General features: G+C 33.4%; 1 protein-coding gene across 7 annotated transcripts in view; it reads right to left on the reverse strand.

Moving 5' to 3' along the window:
* LOC128988470 (SH3 and multiple ankyrin repeat domains protein 1-like) overlaps positions 1 to 24,243 on the reverse strand; it is a 236,791-nt gene that overhangs the window by 174,606 nt on the left and 37,942 nt on the right. The window lies entirely within an intron of this gene.

Consider the following 24,243-nt stretch of genomic DNA (forward strand, 5'->3'; position numbering starts at 1 on the left):
AATGGTCTCCTACACTAATCTGCTCTGCTCACAAACATTCTTCTGCTCATTTTCTATAAAACGCAAAGGATTTAGGTTTCCCTAAGATCGGTTTACTCCAGCGACCACAGAACTAAATTAGTTATGGTTTACTAATACTGCGGAAGAACATTATTCAAAATCAAAGCATTCAAAGCGTTATTTAGTACAAAAATAATATCTCTCATCGACGATCTAGTGAGTCAGATGATGACTTGGACAAGTATGAGAAATCAATTGACTGGCGATATTAGAACCCCGTACGTACGTATTATCTACGGTGACGTCACTACTCGGTCACGTGACCTGTAACTAGACCGTCGCGACTGATAATCAGCTGATCGTCTGACCGTAGACCGCACGCCCGTTACCTGAACTCTATGTCCGCCACACCCGGTCTATGGTCTATCTATAGTACTGTGAAGCGACTATACTAGATCATACTAACCGATCAATGGTCTATACTCTATAGTTAGTACTAGTGAGCGACTATACTAGATCATACTAACCGATCAATGGTCTATACTCTATAGTTAGTACTAGTGAGCGACTACACTAGATCATACTAACCAATCTATGGTCTGTAGTACTGTGAAGCGACTATACTAGATCATACTAACCGATCAATGGTCTATACTCTATAGTTAGTACTAGTGAGCGACTATACTAGATCATACTAACCGATCAATGGTCTATACTCTATAGTTAGTACTAGTGAGCGACTATACTAGATCATACTAACCGATCAATGGTCTATACTCTATAGTTAGTACTAGTGAGCGACTACACTAGATCATACTAACCAATCTATGGTCTGTAGTACTGTGTAGCGACTATACTAGATCATACTAACCTATCAATGGTCTATACTCTATAGTTAGTACTAGTGAGCGACTACACTAGATCATACTAACCAATCGATGGATTGTAGTACTGTGTAGCGACTATACTAGATCATACTAACCGATCAATGGTCTATACTCTATAGTTAGTACTAGCGTACTATAGTGGAATAGAATACAGAATAGGACCGAAACCAGTTCGAGTCGGGTGGGGCGGGGCAAGCGGCATCCAATCAGCTTTTAGAAAACTGTCCACTGTTGCCAAGTTGTGCCACGCACTCAGTCTCTGCCCGATAGCCAACCTGTGCGTTTCTAGTATACCCTCCTGTTTTGTCAAGAATTCGTCTATGAACTGTGTTTCGCCCAATGAATACAAACAACAGTACGCGACGTGGACGACCACGAGTACAAACGTTTGCGATATCGTAACGTCGGACGTGGTGTTCCTTTACGTAATGCAAATATCATGATAGGCCTAAATAAAAATGTCATTGTCACTAACAAATTTTATTTAAGTTTCATACGTCAATATTTTCTTTTGTAAATATTTTTATGTAACAATTTCCAGTGTAATAATGTAATAATATTTTCTAATAAAAATAGTTATGTCATTTTGGCAATAAATTGGCAGTTATGTTATCTATTTCCCTTTTTACCTGGTTTTTTTTTTTTTTTTTTTTTTTTTTTTTTTTTTTTTTTTTTTTTTAGTATTTCTAGATTACCTACTACATTAGAAGTTTTTTTTTTGTTATAGAAGAGTGAATATATTGTATGACTATTTTAATGAATGCAACACATAACGTAATGTATGTAAACGTTAGTTCAATTTTCTTAAATTCAATATAAAACTAACGGACTTTTTTGTCAAATCACAATATTACAGAAATGTCTTCGTCACTATTGAGCTACCTGTTCTCCGTAAGTTTAAGTTCAGTCGAGTGGCAATAATAAGATTAACGGAGTGAGGGTCACAATAGGTGTTCAAAGAAAGGCAGCTTTGGGGTAATTCCTAAACATTGACCAACTTCGTTTCCTAAACACAACCAAACTATTGCTGTAAATGTTTAATATGGAAGATTTTACCTTCTTCATTTCCATGTTAATTTGTTTTATGTATCAAACTATAAGCAGGGCAACAATTTACAAGATTTTTAGAACTGCTATAAAAGTTTTTGGACCATATGTATTCATTTGCTCTTTTTGTTACGGTGATTTGTTTAAAAATTGGGGTTGACAAACGTTTGACTATAGGCAACATATTTCCAGAGACTTGTAAAGGTGACCCTATATAAAATGTATTTTCATTTTATATTTATTAATTATATGTTAATATATTTTTCAAAAACTAAATCTAGTAGCGGTTTAAGTAATTAATTGTGCAAATAATCCATCCATAATCATGTAAGGGATGAATGTATCTTCCATGTGATATAAACATGACAACACAAACCGATACCGCCAAAAAAGTTAATAATTTGTAGTGTTAAACTACCCTACAAGTTGGAAGACAGAGTCAGAGGGATGCCCGCGCCCGCTCCCCGGCTCTAGGTGAAAGTCAGCTCACTAGCCAAGAACGAAGTGGCAACGTCGCATCCCCTACCTCCTCAGAGGCCAGTCCTATTCTGTATTCTATTCCACTATAGTGGGCGACTACAGTACACTAGATCATACTAACCAATCTATGGACTGTAGGAGTGTGGAGCGACGAAACTACTACAGATCATACTATTCACATCACAAATCAATGAGCAACTCGTCGTTACCTCTAAACCGTCTCTCGTACTATAAACAAGTACGAGTATGTTAATGTAGTAATCGTCTAGTAGGATAATTACACTTCGGTCTGTATTTGGGCTGATACTTTCATTCAAACCTCAACTTTCTGGATAAATTATGGACTTGATTGCAATAGAATTGATAGACATAAATGTGGAAATTTGTATGTACATTATTTAAATTTAAATGCTACCTGGACCTTTTATACCAATGCCGGTGCGGCAATTCGACGAGATTTTACGTTAAATGAACGTATAAACAATATACAGAAAGCCTACTCTCACTTTCGCAGCCGGACATAATGATAAATGTTCTAATTTATTCAAACAAACCAGGCACACGTTATTGATGAGCTAAACTAAATACAACTCATTTACATGTAAAAGAAACATGTTAATGACTTACTTATCAAATTTAACACTAACGTTGTTATTATACTGGGACGGGTGGCGACGTCCTGTAATCCAGCTACTGGGAGGTCACGAATTGTGGATATTTATAGGGATGCACTGTGGATGCGATGCTCCCTGGTGTGGATTAACGTCCGCACTAGTGAGTACTACGACTATCCGCAGTATTATCCTGATAATTAGACCAATTCGTAAATTACAAGGAAAAATGTGGTTCGGATTCCACTATAAACTGTAGGTCCCTTAGTTGCCATTAGCTGTATGGGCTATTAATTAACAGCTGTGTCTAAGGAACATGTCGGCCTTAGTCACTAACAAGACTACAAGATCGCGCCACTCATCCTACACTCATCCTTCACTGATATTTGGGTTAAAATACGCACATAGTGGCGTCCCCATCTTAAATAATTGAATTGAATTGAATTGAATTGAATCTGTTATCTAAATGCATCTGATTACACAATTTGTTTACATCGGCGTAACAAATGATGCAAACAATTTATCTACCAAAATAACCATATTCTCGTTCTGATAAATTAGTATATATGCCTGTTGTCCTTTTTGATTGTGTATCATTTTGAATCAATTTTCTAATAAAAAGATTGACAAAAACATAAATGTTTTCAAAAGTATAAAATTGTCTCTTAATCAAAATGCTTTGATATTACAAGTTTGATAAACAGACACAGCTATTTGGTATCAAACACGATCTAGCAATCCCTAGATGACAAAAAAATATTTAAGGACTGAATAAAAATTTTACTGAATATTTCACTTTGGTGAAAATTATATTTTGTATGCGACTTACTGTGAGAGTTAACACATCCACCAATAGGAGTCTCCATAATTACCTGAAACAAAAATTTTACCATAAGCAGTTTAATAAATCACAACCTGAAAATATTTATACAAGTTAATACAAGGTCAAATGTGAAATGTTTTTCGATCAAGTCATTTATAACGACTTTAGAGTAATCACTTAGACCATAATTAAATGCCCACACTACAATAAGTCTAGTAATTAATTAATTCAAACAGAAAACTCTCTCTCATTAGTACGGTTGCTAAATTCACGTCATTTGTACAGTAATTCGGGAAAGAAACAGCAAGATTCCAAGTTGCGAAACAAATATTCCAGACTTATTAAAAAAAGAAAATTCCAAAAACAACAAAGGAGCTAAACATAACCCCTGAGGACACCGTGTGACTTGTGTCTCTTTTACGAGACCTAGCCTTGCCACATGGGACATGTCCTTCATTGTTGAACAAAATCACTGTGCATCTACTAAATTAACTGTGTCAATTAATTGTATTAATTACTTTGTTGCCCGAATAAAGTCAATTCGAATAAATAGACAATACTTTGTAAAATAAATCTTATACTGTAACTCCTAACAATATGTATCGGTAACAGCAACCTTAATAATATATAATATGGTGTTTTAATGGTCCTGGCAAGAGAATCAGTGGATCTTACTGAGTTAAAAGCTAAGATGAAATCATTGAACGCTCATCGTTTACATCTTCGCCACGCATTCTTCAGTGCCAGAGCGTCGTATAAATAGGCATAGGCTAATCAGAAGTAGGTGTTTGCGTTATTTATAATTTTGTAACCGTGAAATAACAATTTTTCTTCCAAAAAGCTACATCTATGGAACTGTGTGTGTGTTTCATCGTCATCGAGGTCCGCTCATACGAAATCTGGGCAATAAACCAAGAAGAGAAATCAAAGTATATTGATTATCAATATGAATTATAGTCCACCGATATATGAATTTATAGTCTGACAATCGGTACTATAAATAAATATAAGTAATTTGATTAGTTATGTATACGCCAAGCTAAATATAAATATGAACAAATCGTAATAAATCACTATACAAGTGCAAATATTACATAATCATGATGCCTCTGGATAGTTTGAAAACTGATAAAGAACCTGGTTACTAGGATCATCTTGACAGTAACCAGGTAACTTAAACCTTTATCAATTGCAAATATGCATGATTTTTATTTACGTTCTTTTATAACAAAGTACAAAGTAAATGAAGTGTGATGATGCATATCAAATGTTCTAAGTCTAAAAATCAGCTTAAAAAAAAAATATTTATGTTTTTCAAAAATGACCATGTTTTTAAATTTAATACAGCGATTTCTCAATTACCTGTATATGGATTTGAGTAGATAATGTCATTTTCGTGTTCTACATTAAATTTTGAACAAGAATAATATTATTATATTTGTATTATTTATTACAAAAACATTATTAAAAAGTGTTCATTCATATATAAATTATTATTATAAAAAAACTTTAAAATATGTATTTATATTATGATCAAAAAAACCTGTCAATATTTATTTGTATATTATCCTTCCTATAATATTATTATATATGTATTATTAATTACAAAAACATCATTAAAAAGTGTTCATTCATATATAATTATTATTATAAAAAAACTTTAAAAAATGTATTTATATTATGATAAAAAATGTATATATATTTATTTGCATATTATCATTCCTATAATAATATTAAATATATATTATTAATATTAAAAACATTATTAAAATGTATACTTTCATAATAATTATAATTATAAAAAATTTTAAAACATGTATTTATATTATGAACAAAAAATGTATATATATATATATATATATTTATTAGCATATTATCTTTCAAATAATAATATCATATATGTATTATTAATTACAAAAACATTATTAAAAAGTGTTGATTCATATATAATTATAATTATGAAAAAATTATAAAATATGTATTTATATTATGTTAAAAAAATTATATATATTTATTTGTATATTATCCATCCTATAATATTATTATATATGTATAATAAAATGGCGGGGGATCAGTTGTAAAAACTCCATTGTAAATAGATTCAAAGATAAAAATTAAGATTCTTGATAAAAAATTTGAAAAACATTGGCTTATTGCATTTGTTCACACCCTGTATACAAGAAAGTGTCCAAATAAGGTAAAGAAAACTGTGCCATTTTATAAGCTTTTCAACCATATGCTACACCATTGAGCTTTATGTCTGCAGTGGTTTGAAGACTACTAAGCATGGTGTCTTTAACAGACTTGGAACATTTGATATGCATCATCACACTTCATTTACTTTGTACTTACACCAACAATTTTTTGTCACACTGAGTACCAATCACCCAGTATATACACGGTAGAGTTTTAAAGTTTAAAGGAAGATCTGAATGCTGCCGCAGCCCGTTGCTCGGATAAGCTAATTACTTAATTGATACGGCGGTTCTGTTGACTTCTTATCTAAACTGCTTGCTCAGTTTGCTTATCTTCCTTCCAGATTGTACAGTCAATATTAGCCAGCCTCTCACTTTGTAAGCAATAACAATATTGTTAGTTATGCTATTTTCGTCTTGTTAACGATATGTGTCATATTCGTAATCAGTGTTAAAACGTTTCCACCAATGACTTAGAAAATAATGACTCTTTAAAATTAGATATCAAAATCTGTGAACTTGTTTGCGATTTTATTATTGTAGGAGAATTAACGTTTAGTCATTAAATTGAGACAGAAGAACAATTCTGCGTGTTTCAACCTGACTTTTAGTGAAGAATCTTACACTGTTAATTTCATACATGACGAATATTTAAAACTAGTAACCAAAAATCTGCAAACTTTTTTGCATACTATGAGTTCTCAGACTGTAGGAGGATTTGTTTAATCATTATATTGAGACTGAGAAACAGTTATGCGTATTTTAACCTCTTTAAGTGAAGGAGTAAAGACATTTCCACCACGGATTTCAAGAATGACGAATCTTTGAAAGTAGAATTTCAATGAAGCGTCTACACAAGCCTGTTTAAAATTTTAAGAGTTTATATATGTCGTATAACATCAAACATCAGTACTAGTTTTTGTTTTAATCCGAACCGTCGCGATTTTAACAACGAAAAAGAGCAAAGGGACAAAAGAGTCTCAAAAGGAGGAAAGGCTTCCTGCAGTATTACAACGGTCACGTAGTCCTACCTCTCCTAGGAGGATTTCATCCTACAAAGGATTGATACTGCAGCCTGCATTGCTAGTAATCCCCAGCATCCTCAGTCATAAGTTTGTTAACAGTTTTTACGTGCAAGTTTTACAAGTTGAAAGCAGATTATTTTATTTGAACATGGATCGAGGTCCGTTTTAATGTCCAAAAACATTGAATGTGATAAGAGTGATTGACTAGATATAGGTTTTCTCTACCTCGTTTTCAGTTGTTAATAATCATGTTTTATAAAAATAACATAATGATCGACATAGTACGAAGTCCGCAATATTATATTAACCCATTTTTGTGTACTGATGTTGACGTCTAATTTATGAGGACAAGTTGTAGCAAAATAAACAATTTGATTTTTTTTTTAATGGCTAGTCGTTTAAGTCTAAAATTACCTTTTTGACAAAACAAATTTACTTTGATAGTTGATTGTATAAAAAATGCCATAGCTGACACAAGAATCTTTCCTTTTTGTTCATCGTGGTTAAAAAATTAGCGTATTAGACCCAAGTTAATAATAATACACGCTGTGTGTAGCTAGAAATACGTTAATTTTCATTCGAAAACTATAGTCTGTATGATGGAACCTGTTTCTTGGCCCTCCGATTACCTGACCACAGGCCAATGATTTAAGACCCATGCCAGTCTAAGAAGGTAGACCTGGGCAAGAGAAAGGTGCCATCATATAGACTATAGTGATAACATGGCAGTTAAATGTCTAGTTTTATCATAATGGGGGGATAACAATAACTTAAGATGTGTACAGTAGACATAATTCAATAGATATAATTCAAATATTGTGTCTACGACATATTTATACATTAACTTACACGATAGAAATGCTACAAATTACGATTTTTTATTTAGTAAATTACTATTTTGACATGTTAAAGTTATAGACGGAACGTGGAAAATTTCAGCTACACCTCGAACGCTGATGACCCCCAAAACTTCAGCGCATGGCAGGTGCTGAGGATATAACGGGAATGCTGAGATATCCTCAGCACCGATTACGCTGGCGCCGCTGATGACACCAGCAAGACGTGCTGACGAAGCTTACTGAGATCCAACAGTCACATCATACGAGTACAAACAGTCTCACATAACTTGAGGCTAGAGGAAACGCAGAGACAGATAACTGAGACTTGTTAGATGATAGAATTGGAACTGACCCATAGTTTGTGATTGCATGTGTGTTTTGTGTGCAAGTATGACAAAATTGATGGTTATACAATTCAAAAATTAAGTTTAGAAACAGAATAGTAATTCGTGTAACTAGTGAGCGAAGTAGCAATTTTCTGCACATGTGAGAAATGTTTATGCACGAACGAGTGTGGAAAGTTTCTTGAGTGCAGCAAAGGTAACTTGCACTCGTGTTACACATTATATTTACAGTTACTACAAAGGATAGAAATAATTACTCTTTCAAACATTATACAACACGTTTTAGGTTAGGTTAAACCCAAGCGTTGAACGAAATTGGGAACACTGTATTAGCTGATCGTAGTCTTAGTATTTTAAAATGACCTATACATTACCATTTTACTGATTCAGATCTTTTCTCGAGCACTTAATTTCTTTATCTGTATACCTATATTTTTAGTGCTTATTGTTATGTGTTTTCAGGGTCAATTTTCACTATCAATCATTGAGATGGGGACGCACCTAGGTGGCGTATTTCAACCCAAATTTGAGTAAAGGATGAGTATACAGTAGAATGGTGTGAGATTATTATACTCTTTATAATTCTCTCGTACTTCATTTTTCCTGCAATTTACATATTAAAGCTATATACATATTGGTATTTTTTGTTTAATTTAAGCGGTATTTCACCCTTTGACATTGTTTTCCCAATCAAACTTTTATCCCGAGCAGTTGAACCGTAATCACAACTATGAGAACACTCGAAATAACAATTGTATCCAATTCTCGGGTACAAAAATACCACATACTGCAGGCAACATTTACCAAACAAAAGTCAGTAATAAAGCTGCGATAAAGTGATAAAGTGCGCGAACGTGAGCGCGTTAATCGCGCAGACATCACGCTATAGCCTCCACAAGGTTGCCATTAACTTTCTAATTAAAAGTTAATTTTCGGAAACGAGGCCGTCGGGTGAAAGTGAGGGTGAATTTGCGTAATCTCGGTGGCCAGTCGGTAGCGGCATTAAAATAAATTAAAATCGGCATTTCGCCGATGATCGGGTGAATCATAATGACAGACCGTACAAGGCGCGGCGCTGCGATTGCGCAATGGTTGCAGTACAGGCAACGTACACCGTCGTGGCGTGGTGTGTTTACGAGCCGAGGTACAGTATATACGGTACGTTGTAAAAACAAACAGAAATCAGCTGGTTATCACAAATCAGCTGCTGTATACGGTACCTTGTAAAAACAAACAGAAATCAGCTGCTACGAGCCGAGGTATACGGTACGTTGTAAAAACAAACACAAATCAGCTGTTTACAGTATACTCCCTCTTATCCGGACACCTTTTAACCGGACATCGGTTTAACTGGACTACACTTGGTAGAAGCATCCAACTCATGGATCGCTGGCTCAGTGTTGGCCGCGCGGTCGAGCTTCCCCCACCATCGACTGGCAGAAGCCGACGCAGCCCATACATTCACCATTATAAAACACACTTTTTATTTGCTGCTCTGTTGAAATTTATAGGGATAAAATATTGCTAACGCTTGTCAAACGCTTTTTACTAGTTAAACCTTTTATGTCTGTTTTGTTTCTTACAGAAAATAGCCCATCTGAATTTTTTTAAACTACAAATTCACTAAACCCGTTTTGTAGATGTTTTTAGACGACTGATATTGCTAGTTCCAAATTGTACATGGTAAAATAATAAGTTATTACAAAAGAGAAATAGAAAGTACAATATTTGTAATTGAAATTCTATTTTATTAATCGAAAAAATAGTACATAAACATTTTGAATAATTTTGCTAAGTTTTTGCCGCAGTGGTAACGTTATGTTTGACGTAAACGCGATATTTTTTTCTTTCAATGTTTAATGACAATGTATCTTACAAAATAGGTCATAAAAAAGTATGCTTATCACGTTAATGTCAAGCATAGATTTGCGGTAAAAACTGGACAAATGTAGTAGGGTTTTTAAGAGTTCAAATGTGTTATTTTCTGCAAGAAAAGAAGAAGACATAAAGTTTAGAATAGTAAAACGTGTTTGGCATGCATTAGCAATATTTTACATCTATATATTTAAACAGAGCAGCAACTTAAAAAGGTGCGTTTTACAATGGTGAGTGTATGGGATGCGTCGGCTACTGCCAGTAGATGGTGGGGGGAGCTAGACCGAAAACAGCGCCCGCAGTGCTACTGAGAGCGCAATCCAGTAGTTTTTACATCGTTGGGTAGAAGTGACATCTCTTAATCCGGATAATTTTTATTAGCACATCGGTTTAACCGGCCTAGATCGGCAGGAAGTGGGCGGTACTGAAACGACTGTTCTCGTGGGAAAGATTTGAGACCAGTGATTACGTGTCTAAATACTATGTTCTCCTAATTTTAAGTCAAATACTGTATAGAGTATGCATTTAAACGGTCCGTCTTAACGAGATTTTGGGGACATCGGTTTTACCGGAAAAACTGTTATCCGGACTGGCCTCAGTCCCGAGGATCCGGATAAGAGGGGGTCTACTGTATCACAAACCAGCTGCCAATACGAGCCGAGGTATACGGTACCTTGTAAAAACAAACACAAATCAGCTGTTTATCACAAATCAGCTGCTATCAAGTTTCTTTTACATGTAAATATCTTGTACACAAAATCTTCTTGTATGGCCGATAGTAAGTTATAACAGTTGTAACAATTGTTAATAATAATCCTTCGTAAATGATAATCATCAGTTGAAATTCACTACATTTAATTTTATTTATTTTAAGGTAGGTGCGTGGATTTTTGCACACAAACACCCCTATTATTTTTAGTTTACTTAAATTTTAAGAGAAATCTTTGTAGAGAATCTAAACAATAGTTTTTTTGCATGTCCCTCACTTAAGTCCTAAAACGCTAACATGTAGTCCAGAACAATTTTACAAATCAATTTAGACAAGGCCTAGAGGCTATTAATATCATCACAGGTATTAAAAAATCCATTGGTGATTGATGGGATTTTAACCCGAGGGCCTGGAGGACCGAAGCCCCGCGCTCTACCATGGGACCAGCTCGCAACACTGTATCAACAAATTGGTGATAGAACAGTTATGAAATATGGTTCTCTTCAAGTCAGATTTATTTGTTATTTAAGGATCTTAAATTAAAACGTAATAATGCATGGTCCAAGCTAAAAGATTTTCAAGACGCAGAACTTGCAATATACAAAAAGCCTACTCCACAGAGAAAATTTTCATGTGGACATAATGTTAGGAAGACATTATTTATTTCAATATTTATGAAAGAAAAATGTTCTATTGGATCCAAGCAGTGCCTATTACATAATTGATGAGATAAACGATTTGTTTACAGCCCATTTGCATATGTAAAAGTAATTTGGTAATGGCTCACTACAACAGTTTAACAGACACTTAACACTGTTATTAGACCGTTATCTAAATGCATCAGATTAAACCGTTTGTTTAGTTCAGTCACGTAACAATGCTGCACAACATTTCCTTCACAAAAATAACAATTTTGTTCATATAAATGTGTAATCATGTAATTGATTTATAAAAACAAAACAATATTTGTTAGGAACTAATTATCAGAGGACTCGAAAAAGTCCATGATTTACTTCGATCTTAGATTTCAGCATTATACACTAAGGTTTTGTGATTAGGCTAAACTTGTTCCTTGGAAGAAGACGAGGATATAAAACTCCTGGTAATAATAATAAACAGTTCATTTTCACTCTTTAGTTTTCGATACTGTTGCAGTTTATTTTGTATGAAGTTGAAACACCCATAGTTTAGCTAAATACTCATATATAACTAACGTTATTTAAATACGAAATACACGTGACGTTTTTAATGAAAAATTTCAGTGGAAATCCTATCAGGCAAATGGAGACTCGTTCAGTGCGCAGGTTTACCGCGGCAGGGGTATTTGATACTATGACAGTTATGATATGAAACATGCTAAAGCTCACAATGTTACAATAAGCCGTCTTATCATTTTGACTTGCGTAAACATTTAGCGAATTCGAAAAAAACCTCTTATTTAAATCAGTGCACTTGGTCGGTGACCAAATTCAACAAAGTTCATTTGTTTTACTGTCAGGAACTTCATTCAGCATGGGAATGGGATGTTAAGAGCGTTTCATAAACTCCAAATTTCACAAACTCCAACGCATAAAATATTAAATAAACAGAGCGGTTCATAACCTCCAAATTTCATAAGCTCCAAATCTATATCATTCAAATAATCACTGATTCACAATGTCCAAATTTCACAAACTCCAACGTTAAGATACCAAATAGACAGTGCGGTTCATAATGTCCAAATTTCATAACCTCCAACGGTACAGTCTGGGCCAGAAGTCTCTACAGTGCTTGCCACAGTCAGATAGCAGGCACCGTTCGCCAGCGCTCAACTACTGATTGATTATACGTGCATTTTATGATTGAAGAACACTCAGCTGTGTGACTCAAATATGTGTTAGCACACAATGTGCAGATCAAATTTACATTTTTACATTTTTAATACCTTTAATTCAAGCTTTCAGCTGAGTTTCTTAACTGTTCCGTCTCTCAATTAAAAAGCCAATTATTACATTACAAATATCGTAAGAGATTTTTTTACCGATGAAAAATTTTAAAACATATAAATATGTTTTATAAGTATATTTTCTAATAGCTGTTAAAATTTCATAATGATTACATCAGTTGTTTTTTTGTTGTTATGTGTAAAAATAGCCCTTTGTTAGAAAAGTGCCGAAAACCTTGTACTTTATTCATTCTACCCACTGAAAGGATGAGTTTAAACTACATAAAAAGGTAGAAACTAACATACATAAACGCAGAAATACATTTTTATAAGTAGGATTTAACTTATACATCATATTGTAGGTATACTGGTCACGTTTCAATAAAAGCTCATACTCGAGTATTTACACTTTTTTACTCGACAGCAGTCTCGTTTCTCTTTGCAACTTAATGTGGCTAGTTCAATAATGTTAAAGTTTTGACAAGGTGATAATTTATATTTTGATTTTCCTTTTCAGTGGAGAGCTAAGCATTGTATACCTTTTATTTACCAATAAAAATGCGTAATCACAAACAGTGGAGTCTTTGACTGTCGTATAAAATATTAAGGTATGAAGTTGTTGTTGTTGTAACGATTATTCTATTTCAAAATAGTGTTCAATGTAAATAATTCAACAAGTTATTAGATAGGTACCTTTTATAGTTTTTAGATTCTATTTAGCAAATTTCTCTATAAGAAAGTACAGTAGCTGTAGGTGGCATGGTAAGACCTAGGCCCGGGACCGATTTACTTTTTGATTTTGATGTCCCCAGAGGCCAAAAACACAATTCGTTAAAATTGTTATATTTGTATATATATGTGTACAGCTGTCCGTGTGAAAGCATGCATTTTCTAAATTTAAACCGACGACAGTCAGGGATTGCCCTGGTGTCTTAAAATGGTTATTGCGAAAGCAAGACAAAAAGGAAATTTTAGTTTCTTAAATTCAGAGGGTAATTCGGATGAAATCATCATTATTCTTTGGATTATGACTATTTCTCCTTTAAACTTACCACTGATAATTTTTGCTTCAATCACTTTTGGTGTCATTTTTAGCGAATTTCCTTATAGGGAAATAAGCTATTACCGTAGGTGGCATGGTAAGACCTAGACCCGGGATGGATTTACTCTTTCATTTTGATGTCCCCAGAGGCCAAAAACACCATTCGTTAAAATTTTTATATATGTATATATTCAATTCAATTCGATTCAAAAAATTTTAATTAATGCAATTTTTTATTAAATACATAATCCCTTGTGACATGCAAAGCACGCGCAAGATGAAAAACATATTTTTATTAATACATTTCATTTTCTTTTTCTGGCAGAAAAAAGCTCATTTTTCCTTCTTTGTCACTTTAACAGAACAGTGAGTAGACATTTCCTATTGCAACAGTTTTAATCATATAAATAACACTTAGACAAATTAGAATAACTAGTGTACCTGTTGCTCGAATTCGAGCAATTGCGAAGCATTACAGGCGATTCAAAGACTATGGAAATACTCACGATCTACACAACAGTTAGATATAATCAAAATCTTTTTTAAATATCATATTATCTTTTATCAAAAAGCTTATCTTGTTTTTTTTTTAGTGTTTTCTAAAAAATTTTCCCTCTCATATCCGTATTAGGCTGTCTATGACAACGATTATAAATTAAACAAAAAATCATTTCTATTTCGTCTACTTGGTTGTGTTCTATGACTTTTTCTATGTTTCCATTGTTTGCAAATCGATTATTTCAATGATTGCTCAAGATATGTAGAACAGTGTTAATTCAGTTTTATTTTTAGCCCATATCAAATTGTCCAGGATTCCTCGCTCTTTTCCATTTTAATAATTACACCAACCCAAGTTTCGTCTACAGATGCAATATGCCAACGAATATCACCTACGTACAATCTCCAAGAAGTGGTAAAAAAGGCAGAAACCAACCCATACGATAGATATAAGTTAACTCCAAAAGAAATAATTTTAAGAGTTACTGTGAAGAACATTATATTGCAAAACATTACACAATGCAGAAGAAAATCCAATTTAAAATCAGAAAACCCCATTGCAAATACTGTACTTCATTTTGACAAATTCAATAAATCACAATTTAAATATTAACAGCTGTTTCATTAAAAAGTAGTGTAGAATTATGCATATGGTCGTAATGTAAACAAATCTGAAGAGGCAACTTTAAAGGCTTCTGGGGCAGAGTCCCATGGGAATTTACCTCGTTTCTCTTTTGATGGCTCATCTACAGATCAAGACCTTTCTTTAGAGACCCCTACCAAGTTTCTACGCCCAGCCGCTCTCTCAAATTAGCTGTGACAAAAACCCCGTTTTCCTCCATAAGAATAACATGAAATCATAATATATCCATTGAATATAACATGTAATACTATCTAACAACTAAATGGCTAAAGAGGATGAAGAAGCAAATAAATAGGTATTGTAATGTGGTCTCAACCATGGTCTCAACTATAAACACGCTGAACGTTTTAAATAGGCCTATTTCGATAGAATGTAAAGTCAATCGCACTTTTAGCAGGAATTCCACCACATAAACTTAGAATAAGAGTAGTTTCTATTTTTGTTTATACTATTTTGACCAGAACCAAATCTAGGGTAAAGTTTAGTCAAAGGGATGCATTTACACTAATTTAGTTTACCTTAACGAAAGGAGAATAAAAGTAGAAATAATAACTGGGCCAGGTCGCTAATTCAGTGGGTTTTACCAAGAACTTAAATTATCTCCATATCTTTATATGCCTTTTCATATTTCACGAAGACAATTTCCGAAATTACAATCGGGGAAGCATTTATATCAAAGAATTTTGTTAACTATAGACTACCGGTAAGCATTAAAATGCACAAACATACGCCTGTAAATTAAGTTACCATTCTTCGTAATGTAATGACATATTTGATGTAATATAATGATAATTAAATGCTAGAAACTCAGTTTCTATATCCCGTAAACTGATGCTGAGCCGGCCAAACTCCTAGCGCCAATGCCGCGCCAAGCGATTTTATGCCTATTTTTAATCGCTTAAAAATGATACAAGCAGGCTCCGTATCAAAAAAAGCTTCAAATAAAAAATAAAATTCATACTTTGATCTAAAACTTTGCCGCAGGAATTTTTTTCCTGACCAAAAAATAAAAAAGTTCCTCGCTTACTACATTTTTCATGTTTTTTATGGTGTTAAAAAACAATCATCTGTTTTAATTTGCCTAAATAAATTATAAAAATTATGTTAAGGTAAAAACTAGCTACATAGTAATGAGCACTGGTTTTTCCAGAAAAATAATATATCAATTTGAAATTTGTATGTTAACAAATAAGTGTAGCAGAGCAGGTTGAGTGAATGTATGTTTGTGTAAAACAGAGAGGTTCATTCGGCCCGTCCGCCTCGGTATCCCGCCAATTCGATTGACTTATGGCAGAGACTGTACCGTTGGAGCTTATGAAACTTGGAGGTTATGAACCGCTCTGTTTATTTGATATTTAAAAGTTGGAGTTTGTGAAATTTGGACATTGTGAAACTGTGCTTATTTGAAAGTTATAGTTTTGGAGTTTATGAAGTTTGGAGGTTATGAAACACACTGTTTATTTAATATTTTAGACGTTGGAGTTTGTGAAATTTGGACATTATGAACCTCACCCGTTTTACTGTCAGGAACTTCATTCAGCATGGGAATGGGATGTTGTGGGTGAGGTTCATAATGTCCAAATTTCACAAACTCCAACGTCTAAAATATTAAATAAACAGTGTGTTTCATAACCTCCAAACTTCATAAACTCCAAAACTATAACTTTCAAATAAGCACAGTTTCACAATGTCCAAATTTCACAAACTCCAACTTTTAAATATCAAATAAACAGAGCGGTTCATAACCTCCAAGTTTCATAAGCTCCAACGGTACAGTCTCTGCCATAAGTCAATCGAATTGGCGGGATACCGAGGCGGACGGGCCGAATGAACCTCTCTGTTTTACACAAACATACATTCACTCAACCTGTTCTGCTACACTTATTTGTTAACATACAAATTTCAAATTGATATATTATTTTTCTGGAAAAACCAGTGCTCATTACTATGTAGCTAGTTTTTACCTTAACATAATTTTTATAATTTATTTAGGCAAATTAAAACAGATGATTGTTTTTTAACACCATAAAAAACATGAAAAATGTAGTAAGCGAGGAACTTTTTTATTTTTTGGTCAGGAAAAAAATTCCTGCGGCAAAGTTTTAGATCAAAGTATGAATTTTATTTTTTATTTGAAGCTTTTTTTGATACGGAGCCTGCTTGTATCATTTTTAAGCGATTAAAAATAGGCATAAAATCGCTTGGCGCGGCATTGGCGCTAGGAGTTTGGCCGGCTCAGCATCAGTTTACGGGATATAGAAACTGAGTTTCTAGCATTTAATTATCATTATATTACATCAAATATGTCATTACATTACGAAGAATGGTAACTTAATTTACAGGCGTATGTTTGTGCATTTTAATGCTTACCGGTAGTCTATAGTTAACAAAATTCTTTGATATAAATGCTTCCCCGATTGTAATTTCGGAAATTGTCTTCGTGAAATATGAAAAGGCATATAAAGATATGGAGATAATTTAAGTTCTTGGTAAAACCCACTGAATTAGCGACCTGGCCCAGTTATTATTTCTACTTTTATTCTCCTTTCGTTAAGGTAAACTAAATTAGTGTAAATGCATCCCTTTGACTAAACTTTACCCTAGATTTGGTTCTGGTCAAAATAGTATAAACAAAAATAGAAACTACTCTTATTCTAAGTTTATGTGGTGGAATTCCTGCTAAAAGTGCGATTGACTTTACATTCTATCGAAATAGGCCTATTTAAAACGTTCAGCGTGTTCATAGTTGAGACCATGGTTGAGACCACATTACAATACCTATTTATTTGCTTCTTCATCCTCTTTAGCCATTTAGTTGTTAGATAGTATTACATGTTATATTCAATGGATATATTATGATTTCATGTTATTCTTATGGAGGAAAACGGGGTTTTTGTCACAGCTAATTTGAGAGAGCGGCTGGGCGTAGAAACTTGGTAGGGGTCTCTAAAGAAAGGTCTTGATCTGTAGATGAGCCATCAAAAGAGAAACGAGGTAAATTCCCATGGGACTCTGCCCCAGAAGCCTTTAAAGTTGCCTCTTCAGATTTGTTTACATTACGACCATATGCATAATTCTACACTACTTTTTAATGAAACAGCTGTTAATATTTAAATTGTGATTTATTGAATTTGTCAAAATGAAGTACAGTATTTGCAATGGGGTTTTCTGATTTTAAATTGGATTTTCTTCTGCATCGTGTAATGTTTTGCAATATAATGTTCTTCACAGTAACTCTTAAAATTATTTCTTTTGGAGTTAACTTATATCTATCGTATGGGTTGGTTTCTGCCTTTTTTACCACTTCTTGGAGATTGTACGTAGGTGATATTCGTTGGCATATTGCATCTGTAGACGAAACTTGGGTTGGTGTAATTATTAAAATGGAAAAGAGCGAGGAATCCTGGACAATTTGATATGGGCTAAAAATAAAACTGAATTAACACTGTTCTACATATCTTGAGCAATCATTGAAATAATCGATTTGCAAACAATGGAAACATAGAAAAAGTCATAGAACACAACCAAGTAGACGAAATAGAAATGATTTTTTGTTTAATTTATAATCGTTGTCATAGACAGCCTAATACGGATATGAGAGGGAAAATTTTTTAGAAAACACTAAAAAAAAACAAGATAAGCTTTTTGAAAAAAGATAATATGATATTTAAAAAAGATTTTGATTATATCTAACTGTTGTGTAGATCGTGAGTATTTCCATAATCTTTGAATCGCCTGTAATGCTTCGCAATTGCTCGAATTCGAGCAACAGGTACACTAGTTATTCTAATTTGTCTAAGTGTTATTTATATGATTAAAACTGTTGCAATAGGAAATGTCTACTCACTGTTCTGTTAAAGTGACAAAGAAGGAAAAATGAGCTTTTTTCTGCCAGAAAAAGAAAATGAAATGTATTAATAAAAATATGTTTTTCATCTTGCGCGTGCTTTGCATGTCACAAGGGATTATGTATTTAATAAAAAATTGCATTAATTAAAATTTTTTGAATCGAATTGAATTGAATATATACATATATAAAAATTTTAACGAATGGTGTTTTTGGCCTCTGGGGACATCAAAATGAAAGAGTAAATCCATCCCGGGTCTAGGTCTTACCATGCCACCTACGGTAATAGCTTATTTCCCTATAAGGAAATTCGCTAAAAATGACACCAAAAGTGATTGAAGCAAAAATTATCAGTGGTAAGTTTAAAGGAGAAATAGTCATAATCCAAAGAATAATGATGATTTCATCCGAATTACCCTCTGAATTTAAGAAACTAAAATTTCCTTTTTGTCTTGCTTTCGCAATAACCATTTTAAGACACCAGGGCAATCCCTGACTGTCGTCGGTTTAAATTTAGAAAATGCATGCTTTCACACGGACAGCTGTACACATATATATACAAATATAACAATTTTAACGAATTGTGTTTTTGGCCTCTGGGGACATCAAAATCAAAAAGTAAATCGGTCCCGGGCCTAGGTCTTACCATGCCACCTACAGCTACTGTACTTTCTTATAGAGAAATTTGCTAAATAGAATCTAAAAACTATAAAAGGTACCTATCTAATAACTTGTTGAATTATTTACATTGAACACTATTTTGAAATAGAATAATCGTTACAACAACAACTTCATACCTTAATATTTTATACGACAGTCAAAGACTCCACTGTTTGTGATTACGCATTTTTATTGGTAAATAAAAGGTATACAATGCTTAGCTCTCCACTGAAAAGGAAAATCAAAATATAAATTATCACCTTGTCAAAACTTTAACATTATTGAACTAGCCACATTAAGTTGCAAAGAGAAACGAGACTGCTGTCGAGTAAAAAAGTGTAAATACTCGAGTATGAGCTTTTATTGAAACGTGACCAGTATACCTACAATATGATGTATAAGTTAAATCCTACTTATAAAAATGTATTTCTGCGTTTATGTATGTTAGTTTCTACCTTTTTATGTAGTTTAAACTCATCCTTTCAGTGGGTAGAATGAATAAAGTACAAGGTTTTCGGCACTTTTCTAACAAAGGGCTATTTTTACACATAACAACAAAAAAACAACTGATGTAATCATTATGAAATTTTAACAGCTATTAGAAAATATACTTATAAAACATATTTATATGTTTTAAAATTTTTCATCGGTAAAAAAATCTCTTACGATATTTGTAATGTAATAATTGGCTTTTTAATTGAGAGACGGAACAGTTAAGAAACTCAGCTGAAAGCTTGAATTAAAGGTATTAAAAATGTAAAAATGTAAATTTGATCTGCACATTGTGTGCTAACACATATTTGAGTCACACAGCTGAGTGTTCTTCAATCATAAAATGCACGTATAATCAATCAGTAGTTGAGCGCTGGCGAACGGTGCCTGCTATCTGACTGTGGCAAGCACTGTAGAGACTTCTGGCCCAGACTGTACCGTTGGAGGTTATGAAATTTGGACATTATGAACCGCACTGTCTATTTGGTATCTTAACGTTGGAGTTTGTGAAATTTGGACATTGTGAATCAGTGATTATTTGAATGATATAGATTTGGAGCTTATGAAATTTGGAGGTTATGAACCGCTCTGTTTATTTAATATTTTATGCGTTGGAGTTTGTGAAATTTGGAGTTTATGAAACGCTCCCGATGTTGTGTGTTAGAGGTGGCTATGGGATGTATACTTAGATCATCGAACAAGGCATCACTAATCACTGTATACACCAACGAAGGCGAGATACAGTGTGTAAATTAAGTATTGAAACAAATCTGTATTTTTAAAACCAAAATAGATAGAAATATTCTGTTTGTGTAAATAATTGTTAACAAAGGTTCCGAAATTTTTCACATCAAAAATATTTTTTCAACCCCCTAACAGGGTAGGTGGTAGGGGGTGACTTATTTTTTTCAAATAGCAACCCCTGTTGAGTGACCCCTCATTTTGAAGGGTTTGTCAAAAGAAACACAATGACGCAAATCCGAGGTGAATATCTCACTCCTAGCTAAAATGGCGGATATTCCAAAATGGGTGCTTTTTTACAAAAATTAAATTTTTTACCACCCGCCATTTAGGCTCGGGGTGAAATATCTACCTCGGGTTTGCGTCATTCTTTTTCTTTTAACCAACCCTTCAAAATGAGGGGTCACTCAATAGGGGTTGTTCTTGAAAAAAATAAGTCACCCCCACCCCCTACCCTGTTAAAGGGGTTGAAAAAATATTGTTAATTAAAAAAATTAAGGAACCTATGTCAACAATCAATTCCACAAACAGAATATTTCTATCTATTTCGGTTTTAAAAATACAGATTTCTTTCCATTATTTGTGAAATTGGTGCTTTTCACGTACAGTAAATCAAATTTTGGAATATCCGCCATTTGGGCTAGGAGAGAGATATTCACCTCGGATTTGCATCATTGTGTTTCTTTTGACAAACCCTTCAAAATGAGGGGTCACTCAATAGGGGTTGCTATTTGAAAAAAATAAGTCACCCCCTACCACCTACCCTGTTAGGGGGGGTGAAAAAATATTTTTGATGTGAAAAATTTCGGAACCTTTGTTAACAATTATTTACACAAACAGAATATTCCAATCTATTTTGGTTTTAAAAATACAGATTTGTTTCAATACTTAATTTACACACTGTATAATGCAGTTGGCAGATCCTGAGTCCTACGTCCACTGATATAGGATATCAATCTTGTGATAACGCCACAAGGATTAGAGTGATGGAGTGGACAGCTGGGCAATAATGGACCACAACCCTCACACACACACACACACACACACACACGCACACACACGCCTACAGTACAATCACTTGACCACTTCCAATACCTTCACTGGAAGAGATTGTACCGCCAGCGACTAATTTATAGCCTGTGTAAGTAAGTAAGGAAGTACGTACACACTCCTTGTAGTACTTAGTTTATTTATATATGTATAGTTGTTTTAGTAAACTAGAGTCAAAGTCTATTTATTCACAAGTAAGACAAATATATTTAACGTTTTATATTGTATCGTATCACATTGATTAGGCAATTCAGGCTCCTCCCTTAACTCCACTTTTTCTTGGACTTATATGACGTGTGAGTATGGAAAACCAAGTACCTAACTAAGTTACTAAGATTGACACCTATTACAACTTTATATCCTTACATTTTGCAATCTCTTGAAGTTGGCAATTCAAAAATACATCACTAAAATTAAAATAGAAATAAAGTTACAATTCAAAATGTGTTGTTTAGTATTTGCAATTTACTTGGAAATAAAAGTTTTGTGGTTGAAATCAGCAGTATTTGTTCTAACCTTAATTTTATGGTGTTGCTAATTATATCTTTGTACTAATTACTTACTTCCAACCTTTACTTTATAAATTTTAAACCATCACGTTTGGTAGTTCGAATCAGGGCCGGCGATAGTATTTCATTCACTACTTAGTCCTCAATAACATTTTTAAGATATTTACGACTTGTAATTGTTCCTTGAAGCAAAAGTAATAAATATCGTTAAAATCACATATTCATCCTTCCCAGTAGTGCTAAACCGATCAACACAAGCTAAAAGTGAAAGTGAAAGGTTTTAGCACAAACTATTTCGAACACAAATGTGTTTGAATTATTACTTCTTTAAAACACAACAATCTTGAAGTTACGAGTCGATATTCAAAACACAACAGGCAATATTACCTTTCTCGCTTGAACTGTCCCGTCCTATTTTCACACCCGAGTAAAATCTAGTAGACATCCAACCTTAATAGGCAAAAATAATGTATTCAAATACAAATAGAAAACAGTTGATCGAACCTATCACAACAAGTTGATTTTTAAAAATATGTATATATTTAAGAAAAATCATTAATTTCCATCATATAGTAGCTGAGCTGGGTAGCCGTGTTTCGTGTTGTGAGCAGCCTGTACACGTACACGTACACGTACGAGTGTACACGGTGACCCAGGCTAGAAGCTAACCTCTGACCTCAGTATCTGGGTAAACGTTACATGACACGGCCTACCACAAGGCTGTGCTTTACCACCCACTTTCTTTATACTCCCAGTTGCACAAACAATTATTTTTAAACAAAAATTCATATAATTATGTAAATATTAAGTCAGTTTGATCATTGCGTTGGCCTGTCTGAGGCAGGTAAAGTTTAATGGGTCATTTGATCCCAAGTTTGCTAAGTAAAAAACTGTTTATTGCAAATTAATTAATTTTTTTTTAGAATGCTGTAATAACACCTTAGTTGCCAAACTTTTTTGATCAAACATCAACATGTAAAATAAAATAATAATAAAATAGAATAAGAATACCTTATTTAATTTGCTATAGAGTTTATACTTCACTTGGTACCTGGTTTGAAAGTTCTGCAAAATCTTAAACCTAACGATATTCAATTCATACGTGGAAGATTACGATTAAACCCGTACAAGTTTCTATATCTTCTTTGAAAAAACGTTACTCCCATCAAGATAATGTCTTGGGGTCGCTCAAACTAATATTTTATTCTGTGGTGATACAATTACTTATTTTTTTCCATCTAATATATTTGTATATCATTGATAAAATAACAAAACCTAAAGCACCAAAAGAATACACCATAATCGTATATTTTTTACAACTTTTAAAAGTTTCCCAGAAGTTTAAAAGTTATCCTTGTTGTTGATGTATCCGCGGACGAAGTTTACATTAACGCGTTCTGTTGCCAAAAAACTCCCGCAACTGTATCTTTGTTGCAAAATTTGACAAAATAAACCAACAACACATCATTTTATTGCAGTTTCTCAATTGTATAAAGAAGAAATCTTTCACATCACGCTCTTTGATTACAAGCACATTTGGTAAATAGTAATTATTGAACACACATTCTCATCTACAAAATGTATACTAAAACAAAATCTAAGCAGAATTAATACGACCCTAATGTAGTCAGATAATCAAAACATGTTTTCCCACCATGCACTAATTAAGACAAAAGACAATGTCAGACATAACAGTTCAGTGATTGACATTTTGTTAGGAAGGTCGAAGGTTAAGTGGAGTTCATCAGCGACTTTCAGCTCTAGCGGAAAATGCATCAATCAATTTTATCGAATGCTTTTACTACTTTATTGGTTATACGAGCTCTTACTTTACTAGGTTATACGAAGAACTGCAAAGGCGACGCGAATTGAAGTTATTACATTGCGGAAAAGTTTCGAGAGAATCAATAATGTGATATTGTATGTATTATGGACTTCTAATGTAATACATTAGTAATTTCTTGAATATAAAAAAATATTAAGACCACGAAATATTGTAAGC

The sequence above is a fragment of the Macrosteles quadrilineatus genome, unplaced genomic scaffold (genome assembly GCF_028750875.1).
Source record: "Macrosteles quadrilineatus isolate MER2022 unplaced genomic scaffold, UCM_ALF_1.0 Scaffold_3__2_contigs__length_128488019, whole genome shotgun sequence".
Lineage (NCBI taxonomy): Eukaryota > Metazoa > Arthropoda > Insecta > Hemiptera > Cicadellidae > Macrosteles > Macrosteles quadrilineatus.